At 31.7% G+C, this 22,139-nt stretch overlaps 1 protein-coding gene across 2 annotated transcripts in view; it reads right to left on the bottom strand.

Moving 5' to 3' along the window:
- Positions 1–22,139, bottom strand: part of LOC143059812 (trafficking kinesin-binding protein 1-like) — a 53,203-nt gene that overhangs the window by 26,197 nt on the left and 4,867 nt on the right. The window contains exons 1-3 of one of the 2 annotated variants that reach the window (XM_076233372.1): positions 18,894–18,966; positions 17,095–17,285; positions 8,716–8,919 (exon numbers count right to left, since the gene is read on the bottom strand). The gene's annotated coding sequence lies outside the window, so the exon portion shown is untranslated. Of the gene's footprint in view, positions 1–8,715; positions 8,920–17,094; positions 17,286–18,893; positions 18,967–22,139 lie in introns of those variants that run through there. The other variant, XM_076233373.1, reaches the window with a different exon arrangement.

Genomic DNA, 22,139 nt, shown 5'->3' on the forward strand with positions numbered 1-22,139 from the left:
TAATAATCAGAATTAATGTCAAAAAGACATATATCTGTTAGATTTTCAATTTTTTTGCATGAATTGTATAAATTATTCCACTACATGTTGATATATATAGTCTGAATTTGAATTATCTTCAAAATGAATTTTCTTATACCAAGTTGATCATTACTATATAATTTTACATTCCTCTCTCCGGAAAAACTATATAATGCAATAGTTGGGAAGAATTTTAATCCTTAAGTAAGCATGATATTCGTAACTTTTCATAAATAAAACATGCACACTCAACTCTACTCCAAAAGTTGCTAATCTAATTATAAGCAGCTACCTAAATTATTCATTTTAATAAATATCTAATTGATTTTATTGATTTTAATTTTAAAACCATTGTTATCCATAATCCATCTATTTATATTCCGTAAGTAAACAGTGTGTGAGTATTATACCATAACATGTCGGTCAAAACATTAACATTTCTCGTTTAATCTTAATCTGGACGTCTAATAATCCTGGAGGGGTTAATTGTAAGAATTTACAATCTCTACAATCGGCATAGTCGGACAAAACACCTGTTTACCTTATAGGTAATAATAGTCCACCTTGGACCTCAATCTGTTAAACAACAATGAATTCTTTTTAAAAAAATTCTTTACACTTGTTCGAACAAATAGACTAATTCACACCAACACTTCATTTTCTTTTTCCATGAAGAAGGTCGCAGGGTTAACCAATTGTTGTTCTTTATGAAATAAACAAGATTATCATCCATAAAATCAATTGGTAATTAATAATCAACAAATCAGACACTTGCCACTGACATGACTGAATATTCTGTTTAGTCAATATACCTTGAATTGTGAAATCAGCCGTTCACAGTGATTATAATATGATACCTGCACAAATCAATCAATGTGGACAATTATTTGTCATAGAATTTTTAATTCCGGAATGGAATGTAGGTCAAATGTCAAAATCATTGATTATATTCATTCAAAACACATGTATATTTTGTCACCTTAAGATTGTCGTAATATGTTGCCCACAGTTCAATTTACACCTTTTCAATAAATGAATAATGCACAAAATACTTGATTATAAGTACGAATTTTTAATTCCAGAATGTATGTTGAATGTCAAAATCGTTGATTATATTCATACAATTCACATGTATAATTTGTCACCTTAATAGGGTCATAATTTGTTGCCCACACTTCAATTTTCACCTGTACCGTGATGTATAAAATACTTGATTAAGTACAAAATTTTAAATTGAAGTCCATGTTTTGTCATTTATACACCTGCAGTGTACGATTTCTTCAAAGAACATTCTATACATGTATAATCAATCTTTGGCACTAAGATCCTATTTTTTAAAATTAGTTTCCATTTAAATTGGTTACATAACTTCCTTAGAAAAGAACATTAACACATTTACACATTTTCTACATCCGTATATCTATCAAGTTATCAAATTACAAGCCTCAATGATGAAATGTCTTGTCCGCCAAAAACATGAAAATGACACAATGTTTACATTTTTGACACATAAAATTTCTATAACTGTTACATGTGCATTGGACCAGAGACAATGTTTATTTTGAGATTATAATACTTATGCTTGACCTGTCAGAACTGGACACAACTTTACGTTTTATTTTGATACTTTTCCTCAAATAGGCAAATCGGTCAATAAATTAACTATGGATACAAAAAAACAAAATACTGAGTCAAATAAAATAAAAATATGTTATTTTTTTCAATGTAACTAAAACAAATCTACCCAGTATTGACCAGCACTTTAAAACAATTGACTATATATTCAAAAGCCTTTGATAAATCAAAATTATATATATTGGGATCTACTTAATGTTGTAAGTAAATTGTATGTTCACTATATATGTTTCCAATTTACACCTTTTGTAAACAGAACCTTTAAAGATAATTTAACAAATAATATTCAACCTTTTTTAATCAATATCATTTGAAGGACAGCTAGACTATTGATTAAAAGACAGTTAATTGGAAACTCTAAACATCATTATATGATTATTAGTGTATTGAAAAAGAGATGAAAGAAATTTACAACAGGCAAAAATTACCTGAGGTCAAGGCACCAGTTTGACATGATTTGATGACTTAAGTAAAATTCCTTGTAAATGTTTTACATTTAGAACACTTTAGGTACTAATCTTTCTCAATACCTTAACAACTAAGATATGTATGAGAGTCAGGATGGGAAATCCTTAATATATGTATTCTTCAAATAGTCAAATATTGGCATTTTTCTTTGTCTTGAAAAATAATGCGTATTCTGCAAAATGTTCATGCAAATGATTTTCCTGTTCATTCTGTATTCTAATTCTTTATTCTTTATACTTTTGCACCCCATTATTCCTTATGCAATAGCACCCTATTACTCCCAATAACCCTATAATGCTTTTGCACCCAATTATTCTCTATTCCTTATCCCTTTCCTCCATAATGACGCCTTTTGACGCCACCCCCTTTACTCCATAATGACACCTTTAGACGCCTGTGTAGTGCCTCAGTTGAAACTTATTACCTAGGATAAAACTTCATCAGACTTAAAAAAAAATGTAACTAATATAAAAAGGATATTCATGAGAACATCTGACTGGAATTTCATTGATGAAAAATTTGTTTTTGCAATGCATTAATACTTAAAACCTGATGATTATTTTTTATTGAAAAAATCCTATGCGGAATCGAGTATGTAAAAAAAAAAAATTCCCAATTATTCTATATTCCTTAAATGCTTTTGCACCCAATTATTTTCTATTTCTAATACTTTTGCGCCCAATTATTCTCTATTCTCTATACCTTATCATGCTTTTTATTTATATCATGTATATTATTCTCTTTCTGTTAACCCCATCCAGACCCTTAAGTGTATATCAATTCTAACAAATGAAAGAGACAGTGTATTTAGATTTAATAGATTCTTTTTCCAATATATTGATTTTAAAAACATAAACTTCAATAAACAGGTTGATTATAAATTCAGATGAAACAATATAAATGGAACTCTTCTTTAAAGAAGGGAAAATTGCCATATTTGGATTGTTTACGTATGTTTCTAAGGTATCTAATAAAAGTTTAATGTAGGTGTATAATTGAAGAGTTTGTGTTTTATCATGTTTATAGTATGAATAATTTACTATTATATAATCAATCTTTTAACTTAAAGGGATATAATCACAATCAACTAAAAAAGCTGTATACTTCATAGTTATACAACTTTCAAGTAGGGTTCATATTCATACAATGTAAAAAAAAAATCCTAGTTTTAATGATAGATCATCATCTTAGATTCAAAATGAAGGTTATGCTGTTTGTTCTTGACTCATAGTGCCAAAATTTCACCATGAAATTTTTTACGGTTACTTTTCTGCGACTCGTTAAATATCATACCCATAACTTATAATACAAAGTCAGTGACAATTTACTACCATGGCCAAGTTCCACTTGTAACTGGGAAGAATAAGAAAAATTAAAATTAAAAACATTTCAGTTTTTATCACTTACAATCAATTATTATCGAATACATTTACAAAATTTTGTAAAAAGAGCCAATGGTGAAATTCTGATTTACACTATCAGGTCAGATGTAAATTCTTTAACCATTATGAACTTATGAACAAAGAAAATGTACTTGCTGAAGTTTTACATGATCATTTGTACATGTCTTATTGCATGTTTCAGAGATATAAGTGACAAAAGCTGAAATACTCATTAAATTGATAACCAAAAAAGATTTATCAAAATCTAATAAAACTGCATGACACCTTGACAAATTAAATTATCCCTTCGTTGAAATCCAAATTCTGGAGTTAATAAAAATTACAACTGGAATAAATGCATACTTAAATAACCTGCACCTTTATCCTTAAAACTAATAATTTGAATCTGACACATACATGACATAACAACATATACTTGGCTTATAATTACAAATCTTTATCAGAGATGGCAGCCCTTTTTTATTCATTACCACAGGTTCAGAAGGTTTTTTTTTTGGACCTCAGTGGTCTTTTGATCCAGTAATTGTTCAAGGTTTTTGGACCTCAGTGGTCTTTTGATCCAGTAATTGTTCAAGGTTTTTGGACCTCAGTGGTCTTTTGATCCAGTAATTGTTCAAGGTTTTTGGACCTCAGTGGTGTTTTGGTCTAGTAATTGTTAACACAATACTGGTCGAGTCAGCATGGTCAGTATTTCAGCAGTCTTTAAAACTGAGTATTATGAAATTCATTCATCTACACGTACACTCAGGTCATGATCATCTGGTCCAGTAATTGATAACATTCTACTGGACCAAACCATTTATTACTGACATGTCTAACAGACCTTGGGAAAGACTCCTCATTACTTTTAAACAGTTATGAGCTTCGATAAAATTCAACTGGTAATCATGGTAATGTTAGAAGCTGGTAATCATGGTAATGTTAGAAGCTGGTAATCATGGTAATGTTAGAAGCTGGTAATGGCAATGTCTAATAATACACCTGACAATTAAACTTTAACTTACTATAGACATAGTAGAACAGAAAGGTTATGTAAATGTACATACCTTGCTTTTAAATTATAATGTTTAATTCCCATATCTGCTTTAACTAAATCCCATAAAAAATTGAGATATTCACTTATCACAAACAAAAGCACAGTACCTATTGGCTAAGTTATGAGTTTAAATTTCCGTAACATTAAATAGTAGCAACTCAGACTCACAGGAAAGTAATTTTGTAGCTTTACAATCCAGACTAAAGTTTCTATTAATTTTGCTTCTTGTAAGAAATTATTATGAAGAAGACGTATATATTGATTATCCTTCAATTTCTACACTGCACATTTAAGGCTTAGATAATTCTGACACATGTATAGATTTGAATTAGAAATTTCCAACTTGCTGCAATATTTCACACTTAAAAAAATATAGGTAAGAAGATGTATGTGTGAGTGCCAATGATACAATTCTGCATCCAAGTCACAATTTGTAAAAGTAAACCATTACAAGTCAAAGTATGGTCTTCGTCTTCAATACAGAGCCTTGGCTCACACCGAACAGCAAGCTAAGTAAAGGGCCCAAAAAAATACTAATGTGAAACCATTCAAACAGGAAAACCAAGTCTAACTTACTGCTTTACACATGTAAAATATAAGCATTCATTTAGTTAACAACAGGACATTTAAGCATGGGTGTTTTAAAAATATTTCTTTCTTTTGTGAGGTGGTTTTAAAAGCTTAAGTATTATCGCTAAATGATACACAGACTTTTGAATAAAATGAAAAGAACTGATATTAGTTTACAACCTGGTAACATTGCTCTATTGTAAAAAATTTACCAAATACTTAGTCATTCAGCTTTTATTGTTTTGATTTCGAAAGTTAAATACTATAGCACCGAATTGACTTATTGACTTTTTGAATAAATCAAATTCTCCATGTTCAATGTGAAGGTCGTCTTTTTGATATCCCTACAGATATATAAAACTTTTAATGTTGTAGTTTAGCAATTCCAAAGTGTAAAATGTTATCTTACTTTAAAGTAGTCTCTTGAAATTTATTGCGAGCTTACAAAATCTGATTAAATGAGATCAAAGTCACATGTAACATTGTGTAAAGAATCGATTTCACAAGTTAACGTGCACCCAGTACTAACTTGTACAGGTCTAATTTTGTTCTCATTGAAAAGCAATGAGTTCATGAGTAGCTGAAGCTGTTAAAATTATTATTTTTCAAATGAAAAATTATAATTATTGTTAAGCTTTTACAAGCTCTATAATAGTTGCTCTTATGGTCCTTACAATATTTTTTGACGATTCATCTACAAATTGTCAAAAAGTATCATGAGTACAACAAGAGCTACAGTTCTGCAGGCAGCAAGCCTTCAAGAGGCAGTAATCCTACAGAACAGCAATTTTAACTTTAAACTTAATGATGCATGAGGATTAAAATAGACAGATCAATTGATTCTGCATTATCCCCAAGTGAATGTTAAGTTATGAATTATACAACTATATTATGTCAAGAATTTCCCTGAGTCAGCTTTTTTTCCAGATTTGCTTAATATGCTCAAGAAAAATACTGTTCAATATTTTGCTGGGATACATGTTTTCTATTTCAAAGTTTTCCATGACTACTTATTTATATAATATATCTGCTGACTTAATACTAAATAAGGGATTTTTTCATGGTGGAAAAATTATGCAATTTTTTTTAAATCAACAAAAAAATAATGAAAGGAAAGTTAGACACACATCAAGATAACACTTGTAAGTGTATTTTTTTTAAGATAACGATGTCCATAGATGGCCTTGAAATAAAGTTATCATGGTTAATTTTGATATATTGTATGTAAATAAAATGTCCTATCTTCCAACTTTACTTACATATCGATCTAACTAATGCTCTTCATTATTGGAGGAAATAAAGATATATATATACATGTATATATATATACTTGGTTACAAACAAGAGTGCACACGCTGAAATGTCTCGCCTTCTATACTAATCATTGATATTATGTTGATAGTCCTAAGTAAAAAGCTAAGCTTTATAACAACTGTACCATAAACTTAACATTAACCAAGATAACTAAACAAAGACCAATGAACCTTGAAAATGAGGTCAAGGTCAGATGAACCATGCCAGGCAGACATGTACAGCTAACAATGCTTCTATACAACATATATAGTTGACCTATTACTTATAGTTTAAGAAAAATAGACCAAAACACAAAAACTTAACACTGTGCAATGAACCGTGAAAATGAGGTCACGGTCAAATAAAACCTGCGCGACTGACATAAAGATCATTAAATATTTCCATACACCAAATATAGTTGACCTATGGCATATAGTATTAGATAAAAAGCCCAAAACTCAAAAACTTAACTTTGACCACTGAACCATGAAAATGAGGTCAAGGTCACATGACATCTGCCCGCTAGACATGTACACCTTACAATCATTCCATACAACAAATATAGTAGACCTATTGCATATAGTATGAGAACAACAGACCAAAACACAAAAATTTAACTATAACCACTGAACCATGAAAATGAGGTCAAGGTCAGATGACACCTGCCAGTTGGACATGTACACCTTACAGTCCTTCCATACACCGAATATACTAGCCCTATTGCTTATAGTATCTGAGATATGGACTTGACCACCAAAACTTAACCTTGTTCACTGATCCATGAAATGAGGTCGAGGTCAAGTGAAAACTGTCTGACAGACATGAGGACCTTGCAAGGTACGCACATATCATATATAGTTATCCTATTACTTATAATAAGAGAGAATTCAACATTACAAAAAATTTGAACTTTTTTTTCAAGTGGTCACTGAACCATGAAAATGAGGTCAAGGACATTGGACATGTGACTGACGGAAACTTCGTAACATGAGGCATCTATATACAAAGTATGAAGCATCCAGGTCTTCCACCTTCTAAAATATAAAGCTTTTAAGAAGTTAGCTAACGCCGCCGCCGTAGCCGCCGCCGCCGGATCACTATCCCTATGTCGAGCATTCTGCAACAAAAGTTGCAGGCTCGACAAAAATGACTGTATGAACTTTGAACTGTTTAAAAGTACTTTTGACTAGTTGATTATACATTATTGCTATCAGACAGGATATAAATATATTGATTTTGTTGACATTTTCGTATCTAAATCTATTTTTTGAAATTTGACTTTTATTACAAGAATGCGTCTTAAAGTACACAAACGCCCCACTCCCACTATCATTTACTATGTTCAGTAGACAGTGAAATTGCAGTCAAAACTCTGATTTGGCATTAAAATAAGTAAGATCATAACATCTATATAGGGAACATGTGTACTAACTTTCAAGTTGATTGGAATTCAACTTCATCAACAACTACCTTGACTAAAAACTTTAACCTGAAGCAGGACAGATAGACGTAAGGGACACGGACAAACAAACAGACCCACGGACCAGAAAACATAATGCCCATAAATGGAGCACAAAAAACAAATTTTTGATTCAACATGAAACTATCATGTGCACCCAAACTCATTATACATTTTCTAGTCTCGAAGTGATTATTGAATTATTTAATACATGATGGGTCAACATCTGAGTCCTTAGATTTTTACTTTCAATATCATTTTTTATATCAAAGAAATCAAATAATTCTATTTTCTCACTTTTACAAGTCTGAGCTACTAAAATTGATTTTTCAATAACCTGCAGGACCAAGATAATAGATATATAATTGATTCGATTCACCACAAATCCTAAAATTGTTTATATCATTTCGATAAAGAATACAATATACAATGTAGAAACAGGCATCATAGTTGCTATGAAAACAGGACAAACCTTGTAACATGACCTTTCTATGGCTTTTAAATTATGAATTTTTAATAATGACAATTGTTTGAGTTTCCAGGTATCTCCCAAATGATTCGTGTTATTATCATTGATGAACAATACCTGCCTAGAGACAGAAACATTTTAACTTTTATCGTCCTAACCATTTGCACTGTGATAAGCATGCGAAATCTTAACAAATTTTAAACTGCAAGTATACATTTTCCTGATAGCCCTGTTCGTCATGCCTGTTATTTGGCAAACTTTCCTCTTTTGAAAAATAATCCATTCTAGTTAATAAAATCCTTTCTTTTTATCAAATTTCATTTTTATATGAATTCCCCACACTCATGCCACTAGAACTTACCAAAATATTTTAAGGTCTCATCGATCTGTTCATTGGTCAGTTCTAGATCTTCATCGATCGGGATCAACGGAGTCTGGATCCAGTCTTCATTATCATAGCCACAGAAATCAGTAATGCTATCAGACCGTAAACGATATTTAGGTATCTGTTCCTCAATTAAACTTAATATTTCTACTTCCGGTAGATTTCCACTGCTACACAACTCTGGAGAGAAAAATATTACATTCACAATTATTATTGAAGCATTTAATTATATTTATTATGATATGTACATCTGATCAAAATATTTCCTCAATCATAAAGCTTACAGAATTCTGCAAAGACAAAAATTTCATTTCAGAATTATTATTGAAGTATTATTAAAATTATAATTCTCAAATTATATCTGATCAAAAATATTCCTCGAAGGCATATACCACCTCATTGCAATTGCTTGTTACAGAATTCTGGCAAAGATAGTAATTTCGTGATTAAATTCTTCATAAACCTGATTGACCGATTTATATGTATGTAATGCCTTGTTCATTATTTCTTAGTCAGCAAGAGGTCATAAAACTAAAACTGACCTGGTCAGAAGAACAATGACCAATGCTATTGTAAGTTAAGTCCTAAGGATAAGTAAGGATTTTCAATGCAGCGTGCACAAATATGCAAAAATTCATATTTCAAGTGAATGACCACTATTATACAAGACCAGCTGGCATCATTCCATATTTTTTTAATATTAGCCTTAGAATACTAAAGCATGTTATATGGTTTTTTTTGGAAGTTTTTGAACAATTCATGAAATTATAGCAAGCATCTGGAAGAAAAGAATCATCCCATGTGATGACTTAATGTGTTAAAGTCAAGGCACCTGATCTCTAAAATCTGTCACAACTGGTGCACTTTTAATATGTTGGCAGTTGCTGTTTCGACCTATAAATAAAGTTTGATTTGATTACAAATCTCTTACGATGATTAGTGAATGTAAGACATATTTGGGGAAAATCTATTTGAAATGAAGATGATTGATAAAATTGGTGTGGAATGCACATGCCATGTTCTGGATTAAAACTCCCGTTTTTTGTAACCTGAAGTGTAAGCTAGGCTAGTGATGAAGTAGATGGATTTCTTTAACTAATCAACGACCAAGGCCTTGCTTCACACCGAAATATTTTTGAAAAGTTTAACATGACTAGGAAACACTTTAGAAAACGCTTCACCAGAAACAGTCAACGTAAAATACACAGTACAGGTCAATGGTATTTCTTGAAAATTTACAGCATTTAATGACAGGGTACGTTCTCAGGAGGGATTATTTTTGTCCATGGTGAGTCCCATGGCCAACAGTAAGAAGATATTTTTAATATTGCAATAGGATTTATCATTTCAAACGCTTTATGACTTAAACAAGCAATGAAATGATATTAAATTCAGATTTCCTTTATTTTAATGCTATAATATGATAATGCATGTGTTCAGTAACTGAGTTTATACAAAATATTTCAATCTTGATGCATCTTTGGACTCACCAGTGTCCAGATAGATTTTGATGAGTCATGGACTCTAGATCTCCTTAGTGAGAACCCTGAAAAGAGGCAGCCATTTGACCCTGGTTTAAACATGGTTAGTACCTAACTCTTTTTACAAACATTCGTTTCATATGTTAACATATTATGAGGGTCTTAGTACATGTATCAAATAAGAAAATTTCCAGAGTTTGTCCAGAAAATTTGTGTGTAGTCAGTATCTAATAAATCAGGAATCACTTGGGACAGTCTTGGCCAAGTCAGAAAATACAACTTTGCAATGCCAATTTTTTAATTAAAATTTAAAAAAAGATCATTGTTTTTATATTTTCTTGAAATAAATTGATATAACAATATAATTTTGGCTCTTGCAGTTTTTAAATTCAATAAGGCCTTTAAGTGAACTTTAACCTGACCTATTTAACTTATGTAATTTAGCAACAGTAACTAACAAAATTAGTTCTAAATCACAATTTTTTTCCATTTTTTGCAAGTAATTTATTCATCTAGATCTTACCATTTAAATTCTAATCAAGCTTTAATTTTCCAAAATCACTCTACACTTAAAATTTTTGTTTAATGAAATAAATCTAAATGAGGACACAAATCCACTATCTTTAATACTGTATATACAAATATATGTTATCAAGATATTGGCGTAATCAATGTCGGCTTGTCACTTTTGTAAACAAAAGTCTCATGCATGATATCAACCCTTTGAAATTTTAATACAAAATTGTCCCATATACTATACATGTATTATCAGTGCATGTATATATGAAGATATTGTGCAAGGACACACCTGCATGAGTAACTACAATATGAACTAAATTAATACTGTTAAGTTTTATTCAAAATTTGGCAACAAAATAGACATGTGTTTGTTTTACTAGGCCTAGAGTTGCTACTTATCATTTACCCAATAAGTATACTTTGGATTCATTACTATTCCTTTGATACCAATTTACGTGGATTTCGTGGGTACAGGTGAACAACGAAATTAAACGTTCAACGAGGCCATAAAAAAGAATAGGTTTGTTTGCCCAAACCCTACCTACCCAGAAAAAAAAAAAAAATGCCTACCTACCTACCCACTGTCTCAACTTTAGGTAGGGTTTGGGCAAACCAAAATATTTTTAATTTTGGCCCGAGTGACAAATTTTTCTTTTAAAAATAGGCTTATATATGCAGACCTGAGCTTAAATATCAATGAACATACAAGTTTTCCTTTATCCATGAAAATAATTAGTAACCATGAAAATAAATAAATTCACACTTTGATATAAGTGAAAATCACTTGGGCTGTTATTTTGATGTGTGATATTTGTGAGGTTTACCTAGCTATAAAACCAGATTTAACATGGACAATGTCTGCACTAATCATTTGCTAATACAGGAATATGACAGTTGTATTAACGTTTAATTAGTCTATTCATTCCACTGATGTGACAGTTGTTTTCCATTTCTTCTACTGGTGGGCATAGTCAGCATATACATTTTTGTACTTTGTACTTCTAACATTTCAATTCTAACTAAACATACCAATGATTTTTAACAGTTATGTCCCTTTAATTATTGGTAGTCAGTGTTTTGATAAATTGATCGTGAGGCAAAGAGAAACTTCCCTAAATATTCCTCTTTCAAGCTCTCACAAAAAGTCCAACCAACTGGCATCCTCAAATATAATTTGACTCATACAGATGTACTATAAAAAAAATTACCATTCAAGCCCATTTTGGTCACTTCCTACATGAAAAAAGATCTGATATGGAGTGGTACATCTGATAACTAAACTTGACCACAAACCACAAAAGACCTGACCATTATACAGAAGATTGAACAAAACATGTCAAAAATAACCTTAAATGAGTCATATCTGCTGTGGTCGAAAGAAATTACAGTATGAATGAGGTAAAAATGTACATATATTACACACCAAAAATTCATGTACCTACACAGTCTGGATATTTTTGGAGGTCTTTCATCATTCTTTACATAAAGAATTTATTATTATTTTTATTATCATACTTGCATGACTGGACAAATCACTAAATTCATAAATCTAGTTTTTTTTTTTGGGGGGGGGGGGGGTTGGGGGGGGGTCTATTTGTTGTTTTTTCTCCTTTCTTTGAAATAGTGGACTTAGTAAAATGTCAAGAAATGTATGAAGGAAAGTAAAAAGTGAAAAATGTAATATTAATTAAGACATCACAAGACAAAATTCAGAATTGCTACATTTTGTGTACAGACTACAGCATTTCATAATGAACCTTAAACATCTTCATTTATTGAACAAAATTCCTTGCTAATAAAACAATCAACAATAACAGGTTTTCACCCCCTAATTTCCCTCTTAAATCAGCCTCTGCTTCTGATAATTTCATGAATATCTAGGCCTGATTCAGTTATCTCCCTTCCATTAAACAAACTTGATAAATGGGAGACAACTGTTGTTGTAAATAAGTTTTTTTTTAAATATCTTTACCTAAACTGAGTTCCTTCCCTTTAAACAGAAGAAAACTTTTGTTCACATATTTTTAAAAGTAATATAACAACTAACGATATAATAATTATCAATGTCACTAAGACCACAATTTTGACCATATATACAAATGTACATGTAGATGTAAGAAAATATGTATTAAAGTTTGTATGTGAGCAAAAAAAAATAAAAGATCATAAAGATTCATTGAGACCCTCAATAGTGTTAAGATAACGATTTTATACAGATGTTTAATTTCTACTCTATTTCTGAAGAATGCCAAATTACCTATACATTAATCAAGAAATTAAGCCAAATCGATCAGCAAATTAAGATGGGTACTGATATGCTTTTCTGGATCTATATCAAATACATAGCCAAATCTTGATCTCTCTCCAGCTCCACCATGGCATGCACATCATTTTAAATTTTACCTGAGGCCATACATGTATTTAAACATCCATAAATAACATGCTAAAGGTTACTACCATTTGTCTTTCTATTATATAATTTAACCTTGATAGGTCACATAGGTAAAAAGACATATTTTATTGATGTTAAGTAACGCTCTAGGTTAAACCGAACAAATTCAAAATTCAATTTTACAAATAAAAAGGTTATGAATTGAAACGGGGGAAAAAGGGGAAGGGCAGTATTTAATAACAGAGTTTAACAATCTAGGTATCAATGAACAATTCTCAGTGTAATTTTGTATGCAGATGACACTGTTATTATGTCTGATCGTAAGGAAGAACTACAACATGCACTCGATGTTTTTGAACAATATTGTAACATATGGAAACTCCAAGTTAATATAGATAAAACAAAAATTATTGTGTTTAGTAAAAAAAAGGTACGAGACAACTTTGATTTTCATGTATATGGTAATGCTATAGAAGTTGTAGATTCTTACAATTATTTATGAATAACTTTTAATTATAACGGTAATTTTTGTACTGCTAGAAAAAGGATTTTTGATCAAGCACAAAAAGCAATGTTTGCTCTCTACAGAAGATAAAACATATATCATTGCCTGTTGATATTCAGTTACAACTCTTCGATCCTGTAATCGCACCTATATTATTATATTCATCAGAGGTTTCGGGGTTTGAAAATAAACAGAATATTGAGAAAATGCATTTGCAATTCTGTAAAAATATTCTTGGTGTTCGGAATAGTACACCAAATTTTATGGTTTACAAGGAATTAGGTCGGGTTCCATTAGATATCTCTATAAAACTTAGGATGGCATCATTTTGGTGCAGAACTATTAAAACAGAGAGCAAACTGTCAAATATCCTTCTAAGACTTATGATTAAACTACATGAAACTAATCCTACCAAATTTAAATGGATTCAATATGTAAAATCTATATTTGATCATACAGGTCTTAGTTTTATATGGAACGATCAATATGAGGCTGCCTTGGAATTATATAAATCGGGCATCAATCTGTTCATTTTTAACCGGATTTTTGTGTCAATTTTTGATTTGGGGATGTACGGCGGGCGTATGAGGTTATGAATAAAATCTTGAATCTTGAAATCTTGAAAATCATATTTAATTTTTCAATTCAAAGGTAAGGTTTTTAATTAATAAAGGAGGGTTCTTGACATCAAGTTTATTCTAGGTATTGATGATTAGTTTTTAAATTCAATTTTTCAATTAAAGGTTATGAATGAATAAACAACTGTGCCAAGAGCGCATGGTACGCCCGTCACTTTTTCAACGAAAAATGTTCAATTACTTCTCAATTTCATATTAGAAATTTATATAAAAATTCACAAAAGTTTCATGAGAATTGCTGAAAGAATTTTTTTAGTTTAATAGTCCAAAAACTGGAAATCCCCCCTTTTAAATGAATAAAACCCAATAATTTAATTTTGGATGTAACGTGTCTTCTGATTGGCTGACGTTATTTTGTTATCACCCAATAGACATAATTTAGTCATGTGACCGTGACGTCATCAACATTTTTTCATGGTTTTCTACGGTTTAAAATGGAATTTAGAATTAAATTATAAGAAATGACTGTAATTTTTTTTCTGTCTATGAAGAAATAACATAAAAAATGTGGTGCACACTGAATAAAACCCTGTATTTACTCGGAAACATAAATTCACAAATTTATAAAAATTGAAAGGAGCTATGTCATTACATATAAACAATTCACCTAAAATTTCTTGGTAAAAAAATTGGGTATTGGCATTGACTTCAAGTTAAAACTTGTGACAGTATACATGTACATGTATATAAATATACAATGTTTACATTCTGTTTTAGAGTTCTTGAAAAGAAATGGTCAATTGAAAAGTTTTAATTTTAAACCACTAACATTTTGGAACTTATATATATACTGTAGGATAAACACAATTTTGTTTGTTTTGCTGTAGAAAAAAAGTGAGTGAAGTCCACCAGATTTTTTTCAGAGACCACCAGGTAAAAAAGACTTCAAAGAACTCAAAAATTCTATAATAACCTTGATTAAAGAGATTTTAACTGATGAAATGGTGGCATTGCATGCTTATCTAATTTCACTTTTGAAAGTTGTATCCTACATTTTGTTATGCAGAATACCCATTTCATTGTGTTTTGGGAAAGATGTTGAAATTGCTGATTACAAGTTATCTAATATGAGGACATTACTTTTATCATGTCTTATGATGATACATAATGAAATTATACATGTAAATTATGTAATTTACACACATAGACTTGACATAGATGTCTGAGATCTACAGTTTTACATATACAAATGTATGCATGTAACACATCCTGTCTTGTATACATTTACATACATATATATACATGTACAAGTAAATGTATAAAGATGTCCTAATTATAAGTAATTATAATGAATGTAATGTATATTGACCAAATATTTTAAAATAGATATTACTTAGTTAGATGTATTATCATATTATGACCATTTATTTCAAAGGTACGCCAGACATGTGTCCTGGACTCCTGATGAGTAATAAATGGTTTTGTCCAATAAAATGTCATCAGTTACTGGACAAGATGACCAGAACTAGTACCAGTGAAGATATAAGAATTTTGTATTAATCATATATTAATGTTAAAGACTTACATCAGATTCTCCCCTTTTCTGTTCATGAAACAGTTACCATAAAAAAAGTATAATTTTGAACAGAAACTCATATACGAGAAATATTCTTGTAACATAAGACACAGATGATGCCCCCAATTTCATATATATGTAATGTTCTAAAGAGGCATAACTTTAGAACGGTACATTGTAAAAAAGGGATGCCACCAAAATTTGAACTTGATCTGTTGATCTTTATAAAGCACAAAAAGGTCAGTATTCACCTCATAAGCTAACCAAACCTTTAAATAGACTTATTAAGAAGGGATATACATGTAGTTACAATACTGTTGTCAGGTCATTAAAGATTGCATATTTTGGAGTTAATATTGATTCGCTTAAAGGGTCTTTGCATCAGAAATATTTTAAAACACATTTATTTTTTTTAAAAACAGTTGTTGGCATGACACGGGTTATGTTCTTCTCATATATGTTATGATGGTATGATACTAAACCCCTCATGGGAAGGATTGTGCCTGATATTCATATTCAAGACATAATCTTCAATCAGTTTAATTGAAGTCTGGAGCTGGCATGTCAGTTAACTGCTAGTAGTCTGTTGTTATTTTACAATTATGTATTATTGTCATTTTGTTTAATTTTTTTGGTTACATCTTCTGACATCAGACTCAGACTTCTCTTGAACTGAATTTTAAAGTTTTAATGAGCGTATTGTTATGCGTTTACTTTTCTACATTGGCTAGAGGTATAGGGGGAGGTTCGAGATCTCATAAACATGTTTAACCCCGCCACACTTTTGGGCCTGTCCCTAGTCAGGAGCCTCTGGCCTTTGTTAGTCTTGTATTATTTTTAATTTAAGTTTCATGTATACAATTTGGAGTTTAGTATGGCGTTCATTACCACTGAACTAGTATATATATTTGTTTTGGGGTCAGATGAAGGATGCCTCCAGGTGAGGGAATTTCTTGCTGCATTGAAGACCTGTTGGTGACCTTCTGCTGTTGTTTGTTCTTTGGTTGGGTTGTTGTCTCTTTGACACATTCCCCATTTCCATTCTCAATTTTATTTGAGGCAATAAGCAATTATGTGTATAAGTTTCATAACATTTGATTGAGGCATACTTAAATTAGAGAATGAAAACAAAAAAATTAGCAATTTTTCCTTTACTAAAGGGGCATAACTCTAGAACAGTAAAAGTGAGGGTGGAGGGTTATAATTAATTAATCTCGTTTCTAGATCAGCATGCGCATCATCAGTTTCTATTATTGGATTTTTGTACCAGTTCAATAAACATGACAAAAGACATAGTAACTAACCTGTCAGGACTCCAATTTCCTTTGTATCATTTACCCAGCATTCCTCTTCTTTCGCTGTTTGGATTTCATCTTCCTGTGTAATGTTGGTAACTGCAGTGGACGAATCAGCTGGTTCCAGCTTGACGAATAAGTACTACCATTTACAAAAGGTATTCTGTGTGTATGCAACTTACAAAAATAATTGTTATAACCTAAAAAAGAATTGAAAAATTATTGATCATCAATGGTGAGAACATTTATTATAAGCCTCAGTCATACCACATCTTCTTATTTATATCCACTAGAATTCTATGTCCCCAAACCCCCTAACAAGTTGTATATGGCTAATGCTGTGTGCCCCCAAAGCCAACATTTCACAAACTTTTATATTCAATCGCGAGGGTGACTCCACTGATTAGATATGATTTTAAGTGTTTATATGCTAGTGTTGTTCCGATGATCGGAATAAGTCGGAAATCAGTTGGTTGGGCCTCACGATGTTGATAATCGATTGGGATTTTGTTCAATCGATTGCCGCTATAGTTTCCGGACTTTTTGCGTATCAACTTCCGGTCCGTTTGTCACTCTTGGTAATTAATGTTGTAATTATGAGATAAAATATGTTCAATCTGAATCTGGATTCTAATTAATTCATTTTTATAATTGCTAAATAAAATATGAAAAGGAAACAGAAGATCAAATATTAACATATAAAACTCTGCAATGAAATGGAATATACACATTAGACATGACCAATGAGACTAAAATGCATGATTTCATTTAAAAAAAGGGCAAAGTATTCTGATGCGATTATAACCGATAGTCGGTTGGTTGCTGTCAAACGATTGTAATAGATAATCGGTTGGTAATTTCAACCGATTATCCAACACTATTATATGCCACTTTAGGATCTTTTGTGGCAGCCAGTTTTTATTGGTGGAGGAAGTAAGATCTAGAGTGCCCAAAAAATCACAGTCAACAGGAAAACTGACATAGAATCCTAGTCAATTAATATTGGATTCACTATAAAAAAAAGAAGATGTGGTATGATTGCTAATGAGACAACTGTCCACACGAGACCAAAATGACACAGACATTTACAACTATAGGTCACCCTACGGCCTTCAACAATGAGCAAAGCCCATACTGTATAGTCAGCTATATAAGGCCCTGATAAGACAATGTAAAACAATTCAAGTATACCCAAAAAGAATAAAGCTATGAGAATGTGAAAAGAAATAAAGGTATGTTATTTTGACACTTATATTCAGATTTTATAAATATAAAGATATATGATATTGCCTTATACACCTCATCGCTAATCCGGCTGACCCGGCCGCATGAACTTTTGATGCATACAACAATCACTTTTCCATTGTGGTGTCAGATATTTTGTTTTGTGAGGTCTAATTTTTACGGGAACCTGTGTAATTTCCAATAATGGCGGACAAATAGCGATAAGGTGTATTGGTGTAAGCAGTGATTGATACAAGGAGGCTGATTTAACCCCCCTTTTTACGATCAATACTTTTGAATGGGGACATACGGCATATGATTGAAACAGAACCTCCCTCCCTTTTATTCTGGGAATTTGTCGACTTCATATTGAAGATGTGCCTATACATATAATTTGGCAGAAAAGATACACAGACCTGAGTAAAGTAATGGGTATCGCTGACTGAGAGACGACCAAAGAGGACTGGAATATTTTATCGAATGGGGAGCAGGTTATCACATATCTTTATTTTTCCTATGATAACTATTAAAACTACAACGCTAGTCAGTTTATTATGTTTTGAAACTTTTCCATTAATTCTTACATTTCCATTTCGTCCTCCATGATATTCAGGTGCTTGAATGATAAACAAATTCCAATTGGATAATATTGCCAAAGATCAGCCAATGAAATGTAGTTTTACAAAAACAAATTTTTATCAAGGGGCTCATGAGGAACGATCGATAACATGATTAATCATTGTGCAATGTTAAGCAGTAAAAAGTAAATAATGCGAGTGTGACTAATCAGTTACTCGATATCCCTGGTCTTGCTACAAAAATCGATAAGATAATAAGCTCTCTATGATATTAGGGACTTATCATTATTTATCCATATATAAAAAGTTTAGCGACTCATTTGAGGTCTTACATAAAACTTTTAATAAGTTTAAGCAGTGTTCAAGAGAGGGACATATAAAAGATTCCTCTAAGTAAATAATGTGTTGCTACTGTTTCAAAAAGTTATTTTATAGAGTTACTTAGGATCAAGTTTCTTGACGAGCACAATATATACAGTGGCGGATCCGGCCATTTTAAAAAGGGGGTTCCCAACCCAGAGTAAAAGGGGAGGGGGTTCAACTATATGCTCCCATTCAAATGCATTGATCGTCCAAAAAAGGGGGGTTCCAATCCCCGGAACCCCCCCCCCCCCCCCCCCCTGGATCCACCACTGATATAGGAAATTAGAAAAAAAGTCAGAAAAAAATACTCAAAGCACCGTGGCTTGCTTTACCAACTTATAATCATGGTAAAGGCCTCATGGACGTTACCTATTTCAAGACAATCTCCCTCAAAAAATGTTTTAAGACTCAATCCACTGAGAATATTTCATTTTCAATATTTTCTTGAAATACCATTATTTATAGTGTTTTGCATGTAAAAATTTTGGCATGTTTAATAGAGGGGGGATCACATTTTTTAAATGTGTTTACTGGGGGGGGGGGGGGGTTGATCAAATAAAAATATAGAAATATTATGGGGGGGGGGGTCACGACATTTTGTATGTTTGATTTCAAAATGATCAGCCCCCCCCCCCTTTCCCAGGTAAAAAATGATAAGTCCCTTATCTGATAGAAGACGTCGATTTTTTTAGTATACTGATATTTGAATATCAGTTCTGTAACTGTAATATTGAATATTTGTAATTTGGGAAATAAAAATATTCTATTCTATTCTATTCTATTCTATTCTATTCTATTCTATTCTATTCTATTCTATTCTATTCTATTCTATTCTATTCTATTCTGACCTCTTGTATTTAACGAATAGTATAGAATAAAATATTTATATATTCATATGATTTTCATATGACAAATATACTTTCCCCGCAAATTACAACAGGGCCCATAAGTCAAATCAAACCATTTTATTTCCTAATTAGAGTATTTTTATTTCCTAATTAAGGTATATCAATTATAAACAAGAAATGATAAAAAGACAAACAGGTATACACTATAAAATATTTAAATATTTTATATTTGTATTAAATATTTTTTATTTTTTTCCAAATTGCAGGACCCATAAAGGAGGGTGCACGTGGTAATGTCTTTTACCGTCAGGCGCTCATTTTCGGCTACCGTTAGCGTCGAATCAGTTACCGTGATATATATCATGGGCCTTATCGTGATTCGTCAGATGTTAAGAATTGAATGCTCGAAGATCTTTTTGTTACTTCATTGGGGGTGTAAATGCGTTGACCGAAGTACATTTTGTATGAAGCGCGAAGGGCCAAGTGAGCTTTTCTCATTACTTGGCATCCGTCGTCCGTCGTCGTCGTCGTCCGTCGTCGTCGTCCGTCAATAACTTTTACAAAAATCTTCTCTTCTGAAACTCCTGGGCCAAATTTAACCAAACTTGGCCACAATCATCATTGGGGTATCTAGTTTGAAAAATGTGTCCGGTGACCCCGCTTACCAACCAAGATGTCCGCCATGGCTAAAAATAGAACATAGGGGTAAAATGCAGTTTTTGGCTTATAACTCAAAAACCAAAGCATTTAGAGCAAATCTGACAGCAGTAAAATTGTTCATCAGGTCAAGATCTATCTGCCCTGAAATTTTCAGATGAATTGGACAACCCTTTGTTGGGTTGCTGCCCCTGAATTGGTAATTTTAGGGAAATTTTGCTGTTCTTGGTTATTATCTTGAAGATTATTATAGATAGAGATAAACTGTAAACAGCAATAATATTCAGCAAAGTAAGATTTACAAATAAGTTAGCATGACCAAAATGGTCAGTTGACCCCTTTAGGAGTTATTGCTCTTTATAGTCAATTTTTAACCATTTTTCGTAAATCTTAGTTATCTTTTACAAAAATCTTCTCCTCTGAAACTACTGGGCCAAATTAATCCAAACTTCGCCAAAATCATCTATGGGGTATCTAGTTTAAAAATGTGTCCGATGACCCGGCCAGCTAACCAAGATGGGTGCCATGGCTAAAAATAGAACATAGGGGGAAAATGCAGTTTTTGGCTTATAACTCAAAAACCAAAGCACTTAGAGCAAATCTGACAGGGGTAAAATTGTTTATCAGGTCAAGATCTATCTGCTCTGAATTTTCAGATGAATCGGACAACCTGTTGTTGGGTTGCTGTCCCTGAATAGGTGATTTTAGGGAAATTTTGCTGTTTTTTTGGTTATTATCTTGAATATTATTATAGATAGAGATAAACTGTAAACAGCAATAATATTCAGCAAAGTAAGATTTACAAATAAGTCACCATGACCAAAATGGTCAGTTGACCCCTTTAGGAGTTATAACCCTTTCTAGTCAATTTTTAACAATTTTTCGTAAATCTTAGCAATCTTTTACAAAAATCTTCTCCTCTGAAACTACTGGGCCAAAGTAATCCAAACTTGGCCACAATCATTTTTGGAGTATCTAGTTTAAAAAATGTGTCTGATGACCCGGCCATCTAACCAAGATGGCTGATATGGCTAAAAATAGAACATAGGGGTAAATGTAATTTTTGGCTTATAACTCAAAAACGAAAGCATTTAGAGCAAATCTGACTGCGTAAAATTGTTTATCAGGTCAAGATCTATCTGCTCTGGAATTTTCAGATGAATCGGACAACCCGTTATTAGGTTGCTGCCTCTGAATAGGTAATTTTAGGGAAATTTTGCTGTTTTTGGTTATTATCTTGAATATTATTATAGATAGAGATAAACTGTAAACAGCAATAATGTATAGCAAAGTAACACCTAAGAATAAGTCAACATGACCAAAATGGTCAATTGACCCCCTAAGGAGTTATTGTCCTTTATAGTCAATTTTTAACAATTTTCAT

The sequence above is a fragment of the Mytilus galloprovincialis genome, chromosome 14 (assembly GCF_965363235.1).
Source record: "Mytilus galloprovincialis chromosome 14, xbMytGall1.hap1.1, whole genome shotgun sequence".
Classification (NCBI taxonomy): Eukaryota; Metazoa; Mollusca; class Bivalvia; order Mytilida; family Mytilidae; genus Mytilus; species Mytilus galloprovincialis.